The 11,765-nt window shown below is 45.3% G+C and overlaps 1 protein-coding gene across 4 annotated transcripts in view; it reads right to left on the minus strand.

The window, feature by feature from the left end:
• The window catches only part of USP42 (ubiquitin specific peptidase 42), a 525,507-nt gene extending 514,169 nt beyond the window's left edge, over positions 1–11,338 (minus strand). The window contains exon 1 of one of the 4 annotated variants that reach the window (XM_078665145.1): positions 11,198–11,338. The gene's annotated coding sequence lies outside the window, so the exon portion shown is untranslated. Of the gene's footprint in view, positions 1–10,424; positions 10,764–11,133 lie in introns of those variants that run through there. The other 3 variants (XM_078665143.1, XM_078665146.1, XM_078665144.1) reach the window with 3 other exon arrangements.
• Positions 11,339–11,765: the final 427 nt, after the last annotated feature.

Consider the following 11,765-nt stretch of genomic DNA (forward strand, 5'->3'; position numbering starts at 1 on the left):
ACTTTATGTGTAACCTCCTGTGGTTTTGTACTGCAGACTCAGTTGAGCCAGTAGGCACAAACATGTCGACGGTAATACTGGTGGTGGGGTACTAAACCCTTTGCCCCCCACATTTGATTTTAATTACCAAGTGTCACGTATAGCGAATAAATCATTTTTAGGATGCCACATTGGTTTTTATTACACTTTAATCATGGGTCAATTCTTAGTTAGAAGTTCCTGCCTGACTACAGGTGAAGGCCAGCTCCCCATCAAACAGGTTTTTTGGAGAGTGTCAGTTGTCCTCCGATGAAGCATGACTGTGAGAACAACCTGTCACATTTTTGTGTATCTCCAATACTCGTACTGAGTAGTGTTGAGAGGGATGCATTATTAATATTTGAAAAAAATCTTGGATAGCTTATTGTGTGTGTATACACTGTGTTGGGAGGCCAGCTTACCCTTGAGACTCCATAACCTCGAGTTGCCTACCCTGGGTATATTCCAGAGGGGGGGGGATTGTTTATATGATCTCCTGTGTGGCCACAGGGAGGCAACAAGCTGCAAGAGGCCTTTTCCACATGAAGTACCCACTTGACAGTGGCAACAAGACACAGACTGGATTCTGCTGTTGGACTATGCCCAACACTATGCGAGTCTCTATGTCCCTCCCTTGATGTCCTGGGGCGATGGAGAGGACAGGGGCTTTGGAAGTGTAGTATTGTGGTTGACTGGGACTGAAAAGACTAAGTCAGAAGGTAAACTTTTTGACAAGGACAAACCTAGTTATTGTATTGGACTCGCGCTTGATCGCAGTCAGCCATAAACTGCACCTATGTCCTGATATCTCCTGTTCCCCCTATTGGATTCTGTCATTTTGTCTATTCATTTTTATTCAATTTTTCTAATTTGGTTTATGGTTTTTATTGTTTTTAATTTTTACTTATTACTGTTTTGGTACTGCATAAATACTTTGCACATTGCCCTGAGTCAAGCCTGTTTGCTCTCTGCCATATCTACCAGTGGGCTGAGTATAGGTTAATTTAGTGACTTTGAGGGGTCGCCGTGACATGAGTTGCTATTATGCCTTGGGGTGGGTAGGTACCCACTGCCAAAAAATAATCCAAGTAGTTACAAGAAATATTTACTGAATCTGATGCCTTGTGCCAGAGGCCAATAGACCCAAAACGCATGGTCAAGAGGTCTAGAGAGATAGCATGATTTAGCCCTAGTAGGAGCGTTCCAATTCCCAGGCCTCAAAAAAAGTAGTCGCCCACTCACTATTACGAATCAAATTTTTATCAGCACAAGGTATTTTTAGAACCTACTGACCCCTTCTTCTAAGGACTCGAGATGGCAAAGAACAGGTGTTCTGTTCATTCAGAAAAAGTAAATGAGTAGTACAGTTGCCTTTAAATCTTGTATTAATATTGTGACATTTGCTTTGCGTTCAAGGTCAGCTTAAGTCTTATCACAGATTCCTGCTCATTTTATCTAGGAGATTGGTATTGAATTGTCTTTGGAAAAAAAAACAGAGGATTTTGGACAGGGAACGGACACATAAAAGGGTACAGGGAGTGTAAAATGAAAGGCTATAGGATGTAAGTTTCTTTTCTAACATTTAAGTAGCTTGTATATTAACTGCTCAAATATTTCAACATTTCTCAGCGGTGAGGGAAACACATTTTTTTCATGCAATTGAAGTGTGATGGAAAAAAAGATTTTAACAGGATCAAACAAATCAGAACCCTAAACTATTGTGATGTGCAAATGACAAATATTTCCTGAAATTCCAAACATTATCGCTGGTAAGCTATATAGTGTTTTCAGTAAAACTGCAAGTTAGTGGCCAAGTCTGTGGATATATCAGTGGAAAATATGCTCTATGTGCAGAACAGTGTGCTACCACATCATATATGTATTGAAAGGGAGAGCTTTTAAACATGAACTAAGAAACATTCTCGCTCCTGCCCTGATGACAATCCTATTAGTGAACTAGGTTCACTAATAGATACTTATACATGGACCACAGGTTTAGTCCAATAATACAACAAACAAAAGAGTTTTTGTGCAGCAGACATGCTGAACTCGCACATTACGTGATAATGAATAGGCAACCCTGTGAAATAAAATAATTGTCTAGAATCACACAATTTGAGACCAGATAATGGGTCAAGCGCATTACACTAAGGTTGAGTAGATTATTCAAGTCACTAGACCTGCAAGTCTGGTAAACAAAAATCCTTTTTCGAGGGATGCATACCACAAACTAGAGAAAATAATGACAATAGAAGAGTGTTTTCACCTTTACCCCTTCGAGTAATGTACTTAAAAAAAATCTTTTAGGAAATGTATATGTTTTATCAGCCTGAGGGGTATTTTTTGAGAAACCACCGTTTTACATTCAAAAGGAACAAAAACATTTGTGACATCCTGCCACACTAAAAAATTAGGAAAGTACATAGAACCAACACCCTATCTCCTATTAGAGGCCTTCCTCAGATGACTGGATACTGGATGTAGCAACTGTTTGATTTGGGAACATACACCAAAACTTTCCACATTAAGCAAAATAATGCATGCTCTACCAACCATGATTAACTGTAACTATGCCAGTTTTCTTATACAATGTTCTTGTGATTTTCTATGGGGGGCATAAAATACAGGAAAAAGAGGATTGCATAACACAAATGCAAAATATGATGTAATGTGGAAATTTTTTTAACTGGTAAATTATTTCTAAGTACACTGTCACAACGTTGTAGACCATGGGTACTCAAACATCTTCCCAGGGGCCAAAATGTATGGTCTGTAGGGTAACCGAAGGCTGCACTGATGGAAGCAGGTTGGAGACGGGCATGGGTTTAATGTAGTCAAGGAGGAAGAAATGCATGCACCTGGTGTTGAGAGTGAATTGTGGAGTTATTCTGAGTGTTTCATTCCATACAGCCCTCTAAACGAACAGTCATAGATTTGATAATACTGTGTCATGTTGTATCTGATTTGCTATCCCTCTACTGCAGCGAGGAAAACCTTCTCTACTTGCCGTCACTATATTTGGCAAGTCAAGTCTACAAAGAAAGTAACTTGAATATTGAATTGGAATTAAATAGAATCTTAGGCCTCACAATCTCCTGATGCTTTTTGTCTCTTATTTGTAAACATTACGAGTAATGAGAAACCGGCTTTATTGAAAAATCAAGTGATATAAAAAAATATTGAATATGACCCTCCCACAAGGTGTACAATTCACGGAGGTAGTCAGACTTGAACACCTAACCTCCACCGCTAGACAAGGGACAGAGGGAAAGTTTTAACCATTGCACTGTGAGACTTGAAGCTTAATCCTGGTTTTAGCAATTTGCCAAAATATGCTGGTTGTGAACTCTATATTTACAGTCTGGTCAGGGTCCACAGCAGAGTGGCATTTCTTTGGAGAGATTAGTCCCCCGATTCTCACCAAATTGAACCACTCACACCCCAATAAGTGTGTAATGAGCAAGTTATACCAACCTCCAAAATCTACAGTGGGCTGTCAAATTTGATCAGTCTGAACACATCCTCATGCTACAGGTACAGATGTTATGATCCATTTAAACACAAGCATTGGCATTGCCAATAGGTCTCGCTTGTGGGACCTTATAAGTATTTAGTTTTGCAGCACAATATCCTTGTTGCACCAATGATATTGTGCTGCAAAACTAAATACTTATAAATAATAGTAAAAATTAGTGTGGACGAAGTTACATAAATTAAAACAAGACGGAATGGAAGGCAGAGAAGGGGAGGGGGGAGGAGAAATGCGACACGGCGGGCAGGGGAGGGGGCCGAGTGGGGAGAGCGGCGAAAAAAATGTCAACAAATGCGTGCGCCGGGAAACTGAGCCATGACTAATTAGGGGAGGAGAAACCGAGAAGCCACAGAGCGCACGCTGGGCGAAGCCCTTTGATGTGCTGTGCGGCGGCCGTTAAAACAAGCATTGGCATTGCCAATAGGTCTCGCTTGTGGGACCTTATAAGTATTTAGTTTTGCAGCACAATATGATGAGTGGCGTTGCGTGTGTGAGTGGCGTTGCGTGTGTGAGTGGCGTTGCGTGGGTGAGCGGCGTTGCGTGGGTGAGCGGCGTTGCGTGGGTGAGCGGCGTTGCGTGGGTGAGCGGCGTTGCGTGGGTGAGCGGCGTTGCGTGGGTGAGCGGCGTTGCGTGGGTGAGTGGCGTTGCGTGGGTGAGTGGCGTTGCGTGTGTGAGTGGCGTTGCATGTGTGAGTGGCGTTGCGTGTGTGAGTGGCGTTGCGTGTGTGAGTGGCGTTGCGTGTGTGAGTGGCATTGCATGTGTGAGTGGCGTTGTGTGTGTGAGTGGCGTTACGTGTGTGAGTGGCGTTGCGTCGATGAGTGGGGTTGCGTCGATGAGTGGGGTTGCGTCGATGAGTGGGGTTGCGTGGATGAGTGGGGTTGCGTGGATGAGTTGCGTTGCGTGTGTGAGTGGCGTTGCGTGTGTGAGTGGCGTTGCGTGTGTGAGTGGCGTTGCGTGTGTGAGTGGCCTTGCTGTGTGTGAATTGCTGGTTGGGGGGGTGGGCGGGGGAGCAGCAGGCAGATGCGAGTGGAGCGCGCGCTGGAGAGGGAGGGGGTGGGAGGACTAGACAGCGGGAGAGAGGGAGAAAGGAGCGCGAGGGAGGCGTTTTTATTAGATACATGAAGCCAAAATTACAAGTGAGCATGTTACAAAAGCAAACGTTACGTTACATGAGACAATAGTGACAGTTGTGCAAGTATCAAGAGCAACAAAATACAAGAGGTAGCAAACGATATGCAATAGCATATCTGAGGGAACACGGCCTGGAGGTAGCAAACGATATGTTCTTAGAGGAAGCAAGCTTCTCGGCATTGCTGGTTGTGGGAGTGGGGGGGGTGAGCGGGGGAGCAGCAGGCAGATGTGAGTGGAGCGCGCGCTGGAGAGGGAGGGGGTGGGAGGACTAGGCAGCGGGAGAGAGGGAGAAAGGAGCGCGAGGGAGGCGTTTTTAGATACATGAAGCCAAAATTACAAGTGAGCATGTTACAAAAGCAAACGTTACGTTACATGAGACAATAGTGACAGTTGTGCAAGTATCAAGAGCAACAAAATACAAGAGGTAGCAAACGATATGCAATAGCATATCTGAGGGAACACGGCCTGGGGGAAGCTGGCTGGGGAGGGGGAGGAGAAATGAAAGGAAGGCTGTGTTTGCGGGGAGAGAGAGGGGAGGTGCTGGTGTGGGAGGGGGGAGGTGCTGGTGTGGGAGGAGTGCTGCCACGGTAAGGCTGTGTTTGCGGGGAGAGAGAGGGGAGGTGCTGGTGTGGGAGGGGGGAGTTGCAGGTGTGGGAGGAGTGCTGCTAGGGGAGGAGAAGCCCTGGCCGTGAATGCTCGTGCATGTTCACGTGAACTGCAAGAAAACGCCGGGCTGAAACCCCTTAGTTTGAAGAGGATTTTGCCGACATGAATTCGATCCTATCCATTCCTGCGGAATGGGACAGGCTCGACCTAAAAATGCAATTAGGAGGGAGGGAGGCTGATGCGCGTGCTTGTTTGATCACGTGATTCACGTGAACGTAAACAAAACCGCAGCAGAAAGCCCTTGGTTTGACGAGGATTTTGGCTACTTGAATTCTCGCTTCGCTCGATGCGCGGGTCGCGAGACCTAAAAAATGAAGGTAAGCAAAGTGAGAGTAATTTGTGCAGTGTAATAGTCAGTAAATGCAGTGTGGAAGTAAAAGTGTGCATGGCTCAGCAGACTACATGCCAAGCCTCGTTGCTTAGGTGCAGTGTGTTTGAGGGCCACAGAGCATGGTGAAGGGTGTGTAAAGGGTCAATTAAGAGGACTATGGCTTGGTATGTGCTAAGCATGGCTGGCTGTGCATGGCCTGCTGATGTGGAGTGGAAACTGAAGGAGTTCCACCCAAGTAAGCTGGTTTGGTCAAAATGTCTGTCTGTGGCTTGCCTCTAGTTTCATGGGGGCAGGTAAGCCAAAAGAAAGCAATGCCAAGCACCAGAGACACTGGTCTTCCCCTCCATAATGTAGTTTGATTTGGAAGCCATTACTTTAAATACAGTACTATAATCCACGGTGTAACAATGAAACGAGGCAAAATAACTTTTATCATCTTAGAGTCGTTATATGACTTAAGTAGTTGGATTTACGTTCCAGACCGTTTAATGCAGGGCTGGCGCTAGGCATGGGCAGCATGGGCGGCTGCCCAGGGCCCCGAGCTCAGCCCATCAACAGGGGGCCTCGCAAAAGTGTTAACTCACCACATCTTAGGCCTCGCGCCTGTGGTGAGCACTGCGTGGCCCAGGGAAGGGCTGCCTCTCCTCTGGGCTTCACAGGCTTGTGTAGGAATAGCGGAAGAGGCCCCCTCCCCTGTGCCTTGCAGCCCTTGGCAATGGCTGTTAACCCCCAGGGAGGGGGCCCCTTTCCCGCTGGGCCTTGCAGCCCCACGTGTTGCGAGAGGCCCTTCTGAATTTGCCAGGTTTGACCTGTGATTAAGGATGCTGTCCACTTCCCACGCCAGTGACAATTAGCACGCATTTTGGAGCCTGACAGTTTTAACATTTATAAAGACAAGCAACTCTCACTCTTTCAGATGCTGATGAGCTGCGAAAGAGATGCTTGTCAGTGGCAGAAAAGAAGGCGTTGTAGCACACGAGGGGGGCATGCACCATGAAGGATCAGGAGCACCTTCCGTAATTTAAACGCAAATAGCTTTCAATGTGTAAATGAAACCCGTTTTCTTCTGCTCTTTTTATATAGCGCAAACTTGACCCAAAGGTATTGGAGTGCTTTACGTGAGCACCAGTTACGTTAAACATGGACATGTTCCTTTTTTTAGGCACAGTGTGATTAAGTGACTTGCGAGAATCACAGGATGAGACACAGTCAAAATTCAGCAGCCCTGAAGTAACGCCACATCTTCTCCCCACCTCTACCTCTCCGGGGAGTAATCTTTTAATGTCTATTTCTCACATGAAAGCTGTTTCAAAGTGCTGCCCTGCTGTCAAATCAGTGGACGGGGCACAGTGCCAAAATTATTTGCCCAGAATCAAACAGTTGGTTAAATCAGTAGAGCCAGGACTGCAGTGCACTCCTACTTGGAGCAAACCCTATATATTTTCCACTGTACTGCATTTAGGTGACATACCCCCAGATGCATCAAGAACCCATTTTGCTATTCCTTATTAGCGAAAAATAACGATTCGCTATTAAGGAATAGCAAAATGCAATGCATGAAGATATCACAAAAAAAATAGCGATTTCTTAAAATTCCTTAATTGCGACTCGCAAATTGCGAATCGTTATTAAGGAATACCTCGCCATTCATTCCTATGGGCCTAAAGGCCCATAGGAATGAATGAGAAGACATTCTCAATTTGTGAATCGCAATTAGCGAATCGCAAAATGAGAATGCGATTTCAAGGGTGCAGGGGTGTCCAAAGGACACCCTGTTGCACCCCTGAAATTGATCTGTGCACATATGTTGCGCACACGCATGCCCCTAGGGCATGTGTGTGCGCAACATGAAACTTTGAAAAATGCACTTTAGTGCATTTTTCAAAGTTTTTGCAAATTACCATGAAGTTGTACTTCATCGTAATTTGCGTGCCCTATTAGCGAAATCGCTATTTTTTAAACTTTAATGCATTGCATTTAAGGAATCTCAATTTGAGATTCCTTAAATGCAAGTAATCGTAATTTAGCGAATTCTCAATTTGCGATTTTTGCATTTGGGATGATGCATCCCAAATGCAAACATACCGGTCGCAAAGGGGCAGATTCTGAGAATCTGCCCCTTTGCGACCAGATTTTCCTTTGATGAATCTGGGCCTATACCATGGGTTGTATGAAGTTACAAAGCATACTTTTACAACGCATGCCTTTACAACACATTTTTCACATCACAACATCCTTTACAACGCATTCCATTACATCGCATGACACGACATCGCATTTTAAGAAACTACATTTACAATGCATTCCATTACATTGCATACTACCTTTACAACGCATACCATTACAACACATACCACTACATTGCATTTATGGTAAGTATTGGATAGTATAGGGGTAAAAATTACTATTCTAACTCCAGGTAGTGCAACAGTAGGGTAAGTGTTGGGTAGTGTAGGGGTAAAAATTACTATTCTAACTCCAGGGGCTGCAACAGTAGGGTAAGTGTTGGATAGTGTAAGGGTACTATGCGTTGTAATGGTATGCATTGTAATGACATGCGTTGTAATGACATGCATTGTAGTGTCATGCATTGTAGTGTCATGCAATGTAATGGTTACCATATGTGTTGTGTTTTAAACTTAACATAATTCTGGTGAGTAAAGAGCCTACACACAAAAAAGATTGTCCTATGTCTCTTAGCATGTGCGTGTGGGATACTGATGAGAGGGTTTATGTTAAAACAAATTACGAAGTATTAATTTCATCCTAAGGTAGCACAATAATGGCACGGAAAGATAAGGGTGCCTTTTGAAATTTGCAATTATATCCATGGTGCGAGAGGTTTTCTCTTGTGTCATTTTATTTTTTTAATGATCCCGCCCCTCATTACCTCACAGTATCTCCCCCCTTTATGAGGCAGAACTGGAAATTGTATCATGGACTTATCTCGAAACAACAGGTTAACGAGGAGTAAATAATATACATCTTTGTGAGACCTGCACCTAGCTTTTCCATCCAATGTGACAAATGTAATCCATTTAATACAGATTTAAAATATATGGACTTATTTAATTTGTATATTTATCTTTTTGTCCATGTTGTTACTGATATCCACGTTAGGTCTCTTCAGGGATGCCAAATAAGATCAATAGTCCCGCGATGTAACTTTCAAAGCTCCTCCACTAGGGCGGAGGAGCGTTGCCCCACTGCTTTCTCGCAGTGCGAAAAGCAGAAACACAAAATGCAAAAACTACCACTTTATGTTTCTGCTACGCGCACTGCGAGAAAGCAGAAGTGTTTGGTTGGGGGCGGGCGGGTCTGCTTTAGGACAGGGGAGGAGTGCCTTGCCCACTGCTAAGGGCCCTGACTGTTTGGTCTGCACTCCAGGGCTGACCAAACCAGTCATGCACACGCTGGCCTTTCTCCATGTAGGCACCAGTGCACCCTACATGGAGAAAATGGCCTCCCCATAGGCGCCAGGCTGGTCGGCTGGCATTGCAGCATTGTGATTGGCTTAGGGAAGGGAGGCTGCCTGCTTCCTGTTCCTGCTAGAGGCAGGAAAGAAGGAAAGCAGGTCAGGAGCAGAGATGACGCGAGACCTGGAAAGGTAAGTTTATTTTATTTTTAAACTACTCCCCCCCCCACCCCCCCGCGCACGAACCCCCGCGAGACCTTCCACCCGCGAGTCATACTGGCCGCAACTGGATTTTACATGCAAATTATAGGGCCTCACAACTTTCCTTTCGCCCAGGGCCCGAGAAGTTCTAGGACCGGCCCTGGTTTAATGGCTTGGCTCCAGTTCTGAACTCTGTTCCCGCAGGAATGTCCAAGTGCGTGAGGGCGTGTAGGGTCTCACAATATGCGTAGTTTGTTCGAGTAAGGGTAAAGATCAGATTGTAAATCAAAGGGTAAGGAGTGGCTACGTTTCAGACGCCTAGCTCATTTTTGGGTATCACAAACAGTACTATGGGCAGTGCGAGTCAGAAGCAAAAAAAAAAAAATCTAGTAGAGTGAATGCATTTCGAAAACACGGCATTAAAAACTTTTTTTCAAAACGAACCATCATCCTTCTATATTAAAATAAAGAACGTTGTTAAAAATCGTTCATGCACTTTCCTAATTTAACGCAGTATATTAATTCAACAACCTACCACTGTCTTCTTCGTCTTATGATCGGCTACAAGACCCTAAATTTAAATCGAGGCTCAAAACCAGATGATTTTATGTTTGTGTGTTGGTTTAAATAGTGAAAGAGGCCTAACAGCAGCCACGTGTGTATGTGCACAATACACGCTTCCTTGTTTACATTTGAATACTTGCAATGTGCCCTGGGACGTTCATACTGAATAATCTTCACCAAAGAGGGCGATTAAGCAACATCGGAACATTGGCAAAATAAATGTACGTGTTGTATTACTTTAGATCTATTAGTACTCCCAGACCCAGCTTTTATAAATATTTCTAAATCCAAAACGTAATCACAATATTTAAAAGTACAATATTTTGAAAATAAACACAATAAAGACACCCTTGCCTGAGCGCACTACCCCAATATCAATTCCCAACGTCCCGTCCAATAAACCCGGACGTGGTCATAGTTAGGGAACACGAAAGTGGGCGTGTCACTGTCAAAAGGCGGAGGAGTACGTCAAACCCATAGTAAGATTCGAGACGTCATCCATAATGGCTGAAGGTGTATACTGTCCACCCTTTAAATCTCTGCGGATCGGCGTGTGCCAACGCTACCTTTTTCTCCGAGGTCTAAATTCAGATTACGGCCCGCAGCCGAGCATTATCCCTCCATGTCCGCCGCCCTTAGGAACAACAACGCGCGTGCACCAAGGATTCCACGGCGGGCTGTGACGTCATAACATCTAGGCGACATAACGGCTCGGAAACGAGACGTCACGGCAGCCAGGAAACGTAAACTCCTCTACGCACTGACGTAACACAATTTGTCTGACCGTCGTGCTCCATTTCAACTGCCGCCCAGCGCCATAAAGGTGTTCTTGGGTGGTCAAGGGACTTTGCACGCTTCGCTGCCAGTGCGTTCGCGTGACAGCAGTGTCTCGGACCGTTCATTGTGACGTCACGTGTCGTCGCTCGGGTCACAGGGGCGCGGAACAGGAACAGCTTCCTGCCCCATGCATAAAGCTGATGCGCGGTGTGGTGCACCAAGAGCATCGCAAGGGCCAGCGACCGGGCTCCGCCAGCCGCTCTTCCGGGAAGAATAGAACTGACCGGCATTGCAAATCCTCCTCTTCTCAAAGCCGCGCATACACTGGCAAACGAAGCCGGCACACACATACACACGAGGCTTCTGTGAATGGAGACAGACACTCCCCTATCGGGAAGGATTACCCCCAAGTCCTCAAAGTGGCTGCGCTACTCGAAATGAAACGGAGCAAAGTGGATACGTTTTTAACAGCAAAAGAAAACAAAATGGGTAAATTACCTGGATTTGCCCCCATTCAGTTCACCCCATTACAATGCGTCCCCGTCTACGAACAATGACGTACCCATGGCTACCTCCCACATCCGGGTATCGGGGGCGGGGAGCCGGGTGGAGCGTCTCCGGGTCAGCAGAGGCTGCTACAGGCAAGGGGTGCGCCGGGGACGCGGCGTCCGCTCCACTCGGTCTCGGCGCACGGCTGTTGGGTGCCGTTTGAATTATGCAATCCAGGAACGATGGCTACAGCGCGTGCGGAAAGACACAATTGAAAGGGCAGAACTATATGATAACTTTCGGTATAATTTTTTTTTTTAAATCGCAGGAAATTGCATAATTTGTTATTTTATGCGAAAGCTTGGAACGTTTCCAAAATCATGAGAAACGAGTATATTGGGTTTTAGGGGGCAGGCGCTGTATAACGATCAATATCAAATGCTAAAATAGTGTGTTTAAAGACACCGGCATAACTACTGTGTCCTTGTGTAATGTAACTGGTGCACATACTGAGAGGCCAATACCTTCGTATTGAGTTTGTGCTATGTAAAGAAAAGAACAAAAAGCTACGAAATTCTTTAATTGCGTGATTTAGTTAAAATCCTTGCAATAGGAAAAACACATTCAAAGCAGTCTAAGTT

The sequence above is a fragment of the Lissotriton helveticus genome, chromosome 10 (assembly GCF_964261635.1).
Source record: "Lissotriton helveticus chromosome 10, aLisHel1.1, whole genome shotgun sequence".
Lineage (NCBI taxonomy): Eukaryota > Metazoa > Chordata > Amphibia > Caudata > Salamandridae > Lissotriton > Lissotriton helveticus.